Below are 10,484 nucleotides of genomic sequence, written 5' to 3'. Positions count from 1 at the left end.
TTTTTTTTTTTTTTTTTTAATGATCCACATTAAAAAAAAAAAAAGAATGAAAACCCTCTCTGTGGGCTGGACCCCTTTTTGTGTTTCTAGTACTGATCTTGTTCTGTGATAAGCACTCTACGTGCTTTTCAAAATGAAGGAAATGTAATACTTTGGCCTCATAATGAACAAAGATATTTAAAATATCATGGATCCAGGTAAGGGTCAATTAAACTTTTGTAAATTTACAATACCTTTTAGCATCATCAGAGAGGAAAAGGCTGATGTTTCTCACGTGTTCGGTACCAAAAAAAATAACTTTAGAGCAAGGAGGACTTTTTTTCTAAAATGTTTAGGTACTGATCAACACAATCAAGTGTGTTGTGTTTGGATTAAGTGGGTTTCTTCTACACTAAAAAAGCAGAGTTGGAGGAGACTGTAGGGAAATATATATAGTTGCCCGGACAGGAAGCCCTAATCCTTTTCAATGGCATAAGAAGAGTTGAGAGATAAATTATGAAGTGATCATCATTTTCCATGCCAGCCTGTAAGAACAGCAGCTTTGTGTAACTGAGGGAATTTCACAGAGCAGCATGTTTTTTTGTCTGCTGTACCTCTAAGCGTATTAAATGTATCAGATCCAGACCTGAGTAATGCCCTGTGCAAGGTGCTGTAAATGCCTGTCAGCCATTTTCTTGGGTTCCTGTCTTCCATTGTTGTCTAAATCTAGGTTTATTTCTCCTGCTGCTCTCATAGTCTGTTTTATTTCTCTTTCTGAGTGGTCAGACGACCTCAGGAATAGTGTGGTGGGTAAGTGAAAGTGTTAATCGCTCAGTCGTGTCCGATGGGACCGCCATGGAGCCTAGCTCGCCAGGCTCCTCTGTCCATGGAATTCTCCAGGCTTGGGAGAGTCAGACTGCCTGAGGGTAACTCCTGGCTTTTTCCCTCCAAAGGGAAACACAGTTCCTCATATCTGAAATGGAAACAAAAATAGGACCTCCTCTGAATGTTTGTGAGGATTAAGAAGTGAAGGGGGACTTCCCTGGTGGTCCAATGGTTAAGACTCTGAGCTTTCACTGCAAGAGGCTCAGATTTGATCCCTGGTCAGGAAACTAGGATCCTGCATGCCGTGAGGTGTGTCTAAAACAAAAATTAAAAAATGCAGAGTGATAAAAAATAAGTCTCTAGTAATATCTGCCTCTTTTTCAAAAAAATAAAAGAAGGATGCAAGTCACAATGTGTCTTCCATAGAAGGTGCTCAGGGTGTTTGTCTCTTAGTTCGGGAGAGAGAAAGATGGTGTCCCTGGTGTTTCTTAAAAGGGTACTAACCCCATTCCTGAGTGCACCACCTGCATGACCTAATTACTCCCACCTCCTAACACCATACAGTGAAGATGAGGATTTCAATATATGAATTTGTAGGGAATCCATTTATTCGGAGGAATCTGTTGGGCTGCAGTCCATGGGGTCACAAAGAGTTGGACATGACTGAGCACACACATGCATTTAATTCTGAACCGTTATTATTATCCCTTCTACTACTTTTAGCTAGCTGTCTCAGATGGTAAAGAATCTGCCTGCAGTGCAGGAGACCCTGGTTTGATTCCTAGTTTGGGAAGATCCCCTGGAGGAGGGCAGAGCAACCCACTCCAGTGTTCTTGCCTGGAGAATCCCATGAACGGAGGAGTCTGGTGGTCTGCAGTCCATGGGGTGGAAAAGAGTTGGACGTGACTGAGTGACTAACACTCACTTTCACTTTCACATTTTACCTTATCGTAACCATACCACTGCTCTCCATTTCTCTGCTAGGGTCCCCATATCTGGGCAGTGCCAGAGTGGAACTCTCTTCTCAGACTCTGAAAGTCCCCTTGTACATTTTAATCTGGCTTAACTCTTAATGGAAAGGATTCTCACCAGAAGTTTCTCCTTCTTTTCTGCAAAGTGCTGGATGCCCACCTTTGTTTCTATCAAGGAGCCTGACAATTGTCTGTTGGGTAGTTGTTGCTATTTCTTGAAAGAGTTTGGCTTTTGCTGGGTTTTGCTCATGTTCAGGTCCATGGGTCGGTTAGCTTCAGCTGTCTTCACATTCACATTCATGCATGCACATTTACACTCACATACTCTGACTATAAGCATGTTTTAGACCGAAAACTTCGTTCTTTTATGATTATCCTTTGTTATCTGAGATAACATCTGGCCATCATTAACTGGTTATTATCAAAACAGACCTGTAGGGCATAAGCAGTAAAACTTGGGAAGTGACATTCCCAGAAGAGAGGGGCAAAGAGCTAACTGACCTTGACCCGTTTAGGCCGGATGGAATACAGCCAGTTCTTCGGCTTTGTGTTCTGTCTTCTTAATTACAGACAGCAAAATCATTGCAGCAGTTACCCAGGGTCAGTTAATTGAAAGGACTCACTAAGTATACTTACTTAAGGCTTTGATGGATAGAGTACAGCAGGAGAAAGAAAACACAGGTAAACATCAGGGAGGTCTGGAACATTCCAGGGCCTTTCTTTGCACGGCATACTTTTGTTTTTGGATCATGAGCCTTTAAGACCATGTGAGGTAACTTGGTCTAGACAAATAGATCAATGGAACAAACAGGATGGAGTTCAGAAAGAGACCCACACACATACATGGCTAATTGAGCTAATTGATTTTTAACAAAGGAGCAAAGGCAGTTTGGTGGAAGGATTCTTTTTTCAGGAAAAGGTGCTGGAACAGTTGATACCTGCATACGAAAAAAAGGAACTTTCCATGCCTCATACACATACAAAAATGAACACAAAGTGGATTATAGACTTCAGTGTAAAACCTAAAGCTGTAACTCTTCTAGCACAAAATCTTTGTGACCAGAATCTGCATTTTACAAAACTGCCAGGTTGTTTGTATGCACATTAAAATTTGAAAAAGACTGCCTTATAAAGTGCAATATAAAGATGAGTACTAGTTGTACAGGTGGAGGGGGTTGGGGGAGAAAGACAGGCTTCAGCAGAGGGTCAGCACCCTCAGGGGCATAAAGATCTGATGAGTGAGGTCAGTTTCATTGAATGAGTTCACACGAGAGTTTTCAACAGAGTGCAGTGGAAGTTTTTTTAAAAGGACAATATAATGTGCTTTTTGTTTCTAAAATTAAATTTATTCAGATTTTAGAATTCTAAGATCACGCTCTTTTTGTAAAATGAAAGCGCTCGCAAAATGTAGATTTTGCTTTTGTTTGAAATGTTTTTTTTCTTGGCAGAATAGAAACCTGGTAAGCCTGTATTTAATTCACCACCCTTTCAGGTTAGTGAGTTAGAGGACTAAGAACAGTTTGGTAGGGTATTGGACAGATGGGCCAGCGAAACGGACGGGGGTCAGATCCTGGAAGACCTGTTAGACCATAGAACCGGACTTGATCCCCACATCTTTGAAGGTTGTGACATAATTGGATTTGCATTTTAGAAAGTTGACTTCAGTGCCCGGTTGAAGGGATTAGAGAAGGGTGAAACAGGAGGAGACCAGGGAGGAGTTTCTCGAGGGTATCAATGCAAGTGTGACCAAGCCGATATTATAGATAGTATAGAGACAACTAACGGGTGTTAGTTACATTAAGGAGGTAGGATTGACAGGGTTTAGCAGTGTATTGGATGGAAGAGCAGTGTAGGCAGCAGAGAGAAGACTTTAGTTCCACTAAGGAAAATTGGCAGGAATTAGCAGCCGACTGGATGGAAGAGGTAACTTTACATAATTTAAATTATTCTCTGACTTTAAATTTTGGCCAATTTAGTATAACTAAGTAAGTGCAAGTCAGCACAGTTCTCCAAACTCTTATATGGATTGATTTAAATGACTCTAGTGTAGAGTGATTGAGCATCTGTGCAGTGTAGTCCCTCAAAGACAAAGAGAAACTCATTAAAATGAGATCAGAGAGTTAATCCATCTTCACACTTAAGTACTCATTCATGAAAAGCTGTGTGAGTCAGAAAATGCTGATTTCATTCATTTTATTACAGATATAAGTCCTTGGGAGAATGCTGGCTAGTAAAAATACTGGATTCTGCTAACCTTTTCAGACTTTTTTTTGCAGGGATTAATTTTACATAGCATGCTTGCTTTACAGAATGGTTTTTGGTGGAAGGTCTACATGTTATGTTAGCCTTAGTTCAAGATTCTTATGAATTTCAGTATCTTTTTGCAAATTAATGAATTCTTAAAAAAATTTTAGGAAAGACTTTCATTTCAGCTATTATCTTACCTGACTTCTCTCCCACAAAAGCAAAACTGAGGGTTGACTGGTAAACAGAAGGTTCTGGTTTTCTGGCTTGCTCTCTTTATTTCATTAGTTTCCATGTAAGCTTTTCTATCGGCATGGCTTAAATCCAGCATGTTTTCCAAGGGCAGCCAAGCTATAGTGAATTACTTCCGGTAATAGATGTTTCTTCAACCAATATATAAAGAAATTTTGCTGTTTTAGGTTCATCTACACCTTTTACACCATGTACTTTGATACATCAAGGAAATTCTGCAGAAGCTTATGGGGAGGGTTTAATATGAAAGGAAAGTTAATGTGATTTTGATTTATGGGATTTATTAACATTCATGAGTATACATTATGTATCTCAAAAGCCCACAGGAAGAAAGGTTGATTATAGGAAGAGAGGATATCTGTATACTTTGGTTTTTCAAGAGAGCATGAGAATTTTTAACCATCCATGCTAAATCATCACTTTACATCAAGCAGAATTGTAGAGGGCAGTAGCTACTGTTGTATGTTTATTTGACCTGACAGAGTAAAGATGTATTATCATTGTCTTTTTGATTTTCCTGTTTTATCCCTCCTTTGTACTACTACAAAGCATGTCAGATGCATTTAAAATTTGTGAGAAGTATGAGTAGCCTTAGTTACTTTATAAAATAGCCTGGATTGTAAGGGCTTTTATGATTCCATCCAGAAACTGACTACTTGTTTCTTTGTCATAATGGATAGCAGATGGATGTTTGAAATAATGTAGATTATTTAATGTGGAATCTGAATTCATTTGTGCCATTTAGTGTTTTCCAGTAGTGAGGAGAATTTAATCACCTAATGAAATACACTTAAGCACTGCAGAAAATAGACATTATACCCACTCTACTAACTTCAAAGCAGTCCATATGCTATTACTGTCTCCTTTATCACTGACATACGCTACTGTGATTTATATATTGAGAATATTTAACATGAGAACTCGGAAAATTTTTCTAGAAGGATTATTCTGAGATATTGTACCAATGTCTTCTTGGCGTATACGTTTAAATAATTTATCCCAACCGTTTATACCTATTCAGGCATAACTTTTCAAAGTTGTTCATTCATTTTAGAGATCCACGAATTGTTATCTATTCTCTAGAAATAAAAAGTGTTTCATTTGCACGTGATTTATTGATACCTACAAGTGATATTAAACCAACACAGATTGCCAAGTGGACGACGTTCAGTACTGCTTGAATTAATATGCACTACTGTTTCTCTAGTCATAAGCTCTCTGTATTCCTAGAGGAGGTCATGCCTCTCTGTTACGTACAGTTATATACAGTTGTTGTTATGAGTCAAGGCCTCAAGATTGTTAATAATTTATTGTGGACAGTTTCAAACATATACAACACATGAAAATGACAATGTACCCATCACCCAGCTTCAGTATTCAGTCTTTTTTTTTTGGTAACTCAAGCATTTTATATATTCTTAAAAGTGTTATTTATTCTTAAAAGTGTTATTGGAGTCTAGTTGAATGATCAATCTTTTGCCAGTCTTGTGTTATATATCTCCACATTCCGTCCTTTGTTGGGTAGGGATGCTGGAATTCACTTTAAACGAATTCTGGATTAATGTCTTGTTTCACCTGTTAATGTCATAAATGATAAGTTGTTTCACATTCCACAACACGATTATCATACAGTTGAATTAATAATTTCTTAATATTATTTAATATGTTCAAATTTCCCTAATTGAATATATATATTTTTTAATGGTTGATTTATTCAAAGCAGTATCCAAACAAGACTCACACACTGAGTTTAAGTATTTTTAAAATGTAATGTATATATTTTTGATCACTCCATGCCTCACGTGGGATCTTAGTTCCCCAACTAGGGATCAAACCTATTTCCCCTGTGTTGGAAGCACAAGATGGTCAGGGGAGCCCCAGGACAACAGAGTTTTGATGTGATTTTTCCCACCGTCTTCCTCTATAACTTTCATCAATTCTTTAATTCCTGTAGATTCCTAGCACCTTCACACAGTCATTGGGAATGGTTATGTTTTTGCTTCATTCATCTTAGGGTGTTTTGTAAAGAATAAAGAAAATTAGAGAAAGGCAGACAAAATGGATGGACTTTATGGGTTCTGCTGTACTCTATTTAATTCATTAGTGGAAATTACTTCCCAAAGCCATGTTCTGCTCAACTTGTGTCCATCTTATTCAAGGATAATTTCCAGTCACCATTGAATTATAAGAAAATTGTATCGAAAAATGTATAGGGATGGTCAGAAAGCTCATTCTGGTTTTTCTGTAAAACAGTATGGAATTTTTTTTTTTTTCTTTTTCTTTTTGGTCTAAAGTTGTAGGGTATCAGGAAAATAGTAGAATAGCTGAGTTACAGTCACCGTCATGATCTGATCAGTTCAGCCAGGAAAGGAAGTAACTTAAGATCTCCAGGATTCAAAAGGAACTTTTAAGGTTAAAAACTGTACTTTAAAACTCCCTTATTAGAGTTTTGGGGCCTGGGTTCCTGGTTGGAGAGCTAAGATTGCACAAGCCGCTGTGGTACAGCCAAAAATAAAAGAGTAAAATAGTGGCTAGCGGCATCTGTCGCAATCTGCCTTCATCATCAGCACGCCTCTCCGGGCTGGAAATGTTGTCGTCACCTTTGACTCTTTCTCCTTCCCTTGTTGATTCCTTCTTAGTCACGTATCTAGGATTTGATTCTTCCTCTTTATTGCCCTTATTCCCCTGACACCACTGTATTCTAACATGTAGATCCCCATAGCAGGCTCTCACTGGTCTTCCAGCCTTTAATTTTCCTCCTGTCTAATCCAGGCTGCTCACTGCCAAAGCAGTCTTTTGAAAAACACTTCCCTGTCATTATCTAACTTTACCTACTTACTCCTGGTTCAGAAACTCTCCTTTGTTACTTTTTTCATAGGTTATCAAGACTAATTCTTCCAAACCCTGAGTTTAAGTTGAATCCTGGAAGGGTACTCTTCTGCCCTACCCTGCCGGAGTGAGCAAGTGTTCCTTTTATACATTCTTGGCCAAGACGCCCTCTGCAGACCTGTTCTAAGTAAAGCCAATCTGTCCACAGCTGATCTAATTGCTGTGACCCCGACCGCTCTATGAAGACTACAGTTTCTGAGAGAGAGTCTTTCTGCTGTGTTTCTCTTTTTAAAGCTTAAAAAAATTGTTTTGTTTATTGTGGAAATATTAATAGACAACCATTTGTCTATTTAGCACATAAGTATACACTTGAGGGGCATTGGGTGTGTTCACAAGTCGCGCGGTCATCATTACTATCCGTTTCCCAAATGGAAATTCCATACCTGTTGAGCAGTAACTCCCCACCCTCCCCTCCCCTAGCTCTGATGTGTTTTGTTTGTTTGTGAAATTTTTAAAATTATTTTTATTTATTGGGCTGCATGGGGAGTCTCTGTCTTCACTGTGGCATGCAGGATCTTCAGTTGCAGCTTGTGGGATCGAACCCAGGGCCCCTGCATTGGGACTCGGAGTCTTAGCCTCTGGACCCAGGGAAGTCCCTCTGCTGTGTCTTTCAGGTGTAAAATTTTTGGCCATTTTGCTACCTGTGGCTGCCTTGAAAGGGAGTAGTTTATCTTTCTACAGATTCAGAAGAGTGGCAGCCAGGGGGATCCTGTGTGAATCATTGCTCTTTCAGTCATTAACTCCCTATTGAGCGTTTGGCTGTAGGAAGAGTGGTGAGTGGGATGACAGGCCTTCCCACTGCGTACACAGTCAAGAACAATATTTAATTCTATATTGTTCCTCTAGTGATTCCATCACATGCCTCCTGATGAGTGATATTGATGAACACTGTCATATTGTTGACTTGCTCAAACCAACTGCTCAAGGCTTGTGCTCATGAGTCTCTGTCCTGTGAGGGGCTGTGACTTAGGAGCAGATGGGGTCTCTGATGCTAACTAATATCCAGAAACTGCCCAGCCTCAGAGCTCTGGGGCATTCCTGGTGCTTCCCTGTGGGCTGTTCTTCACCATCGCACTGGGAATGTGTTCATTTTTTTCTCTTTTCTCTTTTTCTTTAATGTATCTTTATGACCTTTTCCAAGCATCTCTCTTATGCTAAGTACTGTATGTATTCAAAATTAAAGTACTGTAGGTATTAAGAAAATCAAAGATAAAAATATTTAAAGATAAACATTTTGAAGTCTTTAAGAAATTACTTGTCCAGTGGGCAAAGGACTTGCTCACCGGCATTGATGGCTAATGTAACTGTCCTTACATTGGCGAGATACGGTGTGATCCTGGAGCTTAATTTTGCCCAGGAGTCCCAAAGGCTTGTAGGGGAATTATGCTCACATGGGAGAGCAGATAGCCAGGTAACAGTTGTTATGGGGAAGGAGTTTTGAGAATGGTAAAACCCACAACTGTGCCAGGGCAGGAAGGCTGTGCTTAAACATTAGCCACTGAGTTAAATTACTAAGAAAACAAAATATGCAAAACAAGTCTCCACTGCAGGTAAACTATTTGCAGATACAGAATAGTTTACCAGTAATAAAAGGACTCAGGGGTTTGTTTCTCTCAAGGCTCTTACTACTGATTGATAAAGATATCAATTACCTGTATTTCATGTGTGTTTGTAATCTCTCCTCTGACATCTGGGTTTGTTTAATCTCGTTTGGAGATTTCATTTTATAGATTTTTAAAAAACAATGACAGGAGATCCAGGAGATACGGGTTCGATCCCTGGGTGGGGAAGATCCCCTGGAGAAGGAAATGGCAACCCACTCCAGTATTCTTGCCTGAAAAATCCCATGGACAGAGGAGCCTGGTGGGCTACAGTTCAAGGGATGGCAAAGATTCGGACACGACTAACACACACACTCACACAGAAACCAATGAAGATATTGCCATTTGGTTGTGACTTTTAAAACTCTAAATGTAAAGGCTTTGGCGACCTTTGGTTGAAGAGAAATTATCCAGCTGGTTAAAATGCCCTGGGGGGATTGGCTGTGGTTAGCGCCCCTTGATGAAACACAAGGCTGTAAACGATTGGAATGACTGTTTTGTTTTTAAAGCAGGAGTACCTTTCAAAGCTCAAGGTGTTGAACTATAAAACAGCCACATCTCTTCTCCAGCTGCTGATTGCTAGGTTCCTACAGCCATGGGAAAAGAAGTCCAAGTGTCTGTGGTTCAGCAGAGTTGTTTAGGTCCGATGTAGTGAGCTGGTTAATACTTGGAACTGAGCTGCCTGGCCCTGTGGTCTAGAATCTGGAGAGCTCCCAGCTTGAGCCCCTGTCTCTGAAACCCCCCGGCCGCCTTCATTCAGTCCACACAGCAGCCTCTGTCTATCCTGGGAAAAACCCTCTATACAGAAATACACAGTGTTTTGTAGAAGATTTGATTTAGTTTCTTTACTCCATGTGATCTGAATGCATATAATGAGAATCTCATAGTCGGTTCTTACTACGAATAACCATAGGGGGAAAAAAAATCTTTCAGCTCTGTTTTCCAAGAATCTCCACGACATTCTCTCTGCATTAGAGGCATTTTTTTTCCCCCTTGAAGCAAGTCACTGTGAAAACTACCAAAGACATTGACTCACATCCCCCTGCTCAAAGTTCTCTTAGTTTGCAGATTGATAGGGATTGCCTTTGTTAGTAAGGAGGTTGTAACGTGTGATCTAGTAGAAAAGTAATCCCTGAAAATTCAGGGTCTTCAAAACACAGTAGGATTCACTCCCCACCCCTGCACCTCCACCCCAAGTGGTGGTAAAAATAACAATTGTCCCCCTGGGAAATGAAGCTCATCGCTATGGTAACTAATGAAGGTTGCATCATTCTAGGGCACATTCTTAAAAGCCTGGATTTCGACATGGGTAGACACCCCGTCTTATTTTACCCAGTAGCTTAGCAACCTGTGGTCTCCTGGTTGTCACCACCTCCAATCTTCCCTCTTCCTACAGAAAAGTGACCTATATAGATGGTTTTTTATTGTGGGCACTGTGAATTTGGTTCAGTCTTAGGTATGTTTATAGTGACCTTATTTTCTGGACCAAAAAATTAGGACGTGTGCGGGTTCTGAGAAGTAAGGGGCTTTTCTCCTACCTCCGTGGCAGCCCTCGCTGAGGTCTTCACGGATCTTTTTTGGTTCTGCATCGCTTAACTTTTGGTGTTATTCATGGCTTTGTCTTTAGCTCTTTTTCTTCACTAATGACTTACCTACTGCTTGTGTGTGGTGACTCCCAGATCTTAATTTTCAGCTCAGGCAGGCAGGTAGGTAGTTCACTAAT

The 10,484-nt window shown here is 40.0% G+C and overlaps 1 protein-coding gene across 2 annotated transcripts in view; it reads left to right on the top strand.

Moving 5' to 3' along the window:
- WDFY2 (WD repeat and FYVE domain containing 2) overlaps nucleotides 1-10,484 on the top strand; it is a 157,952-nt gene that overhangs the window by 23,624 nt on the left and 123,844 nt on the right. The window lies entirely within an intron of this gene.

This window comes from Bison bison, unplaced genomic scaffold, assembly GCF_000754665.1.
Source record: "Bison bison bison isolate TAMUID 2011002044 unplaced genomic scaffold, Bison_UMD1.0 scf7180017864048, whole genome shotgun sequence".
Classification (NCBI taxonomy): Eukaryota; Metazoa; Chordata; class Mammalia; order Artiodactyla; family Bovidae; genus Bison; species Bison bison.
Note: the sequence above shows the minus strand (reverse complement) of the source record. Positions and strands in the feature narration are given on the sequence as shown.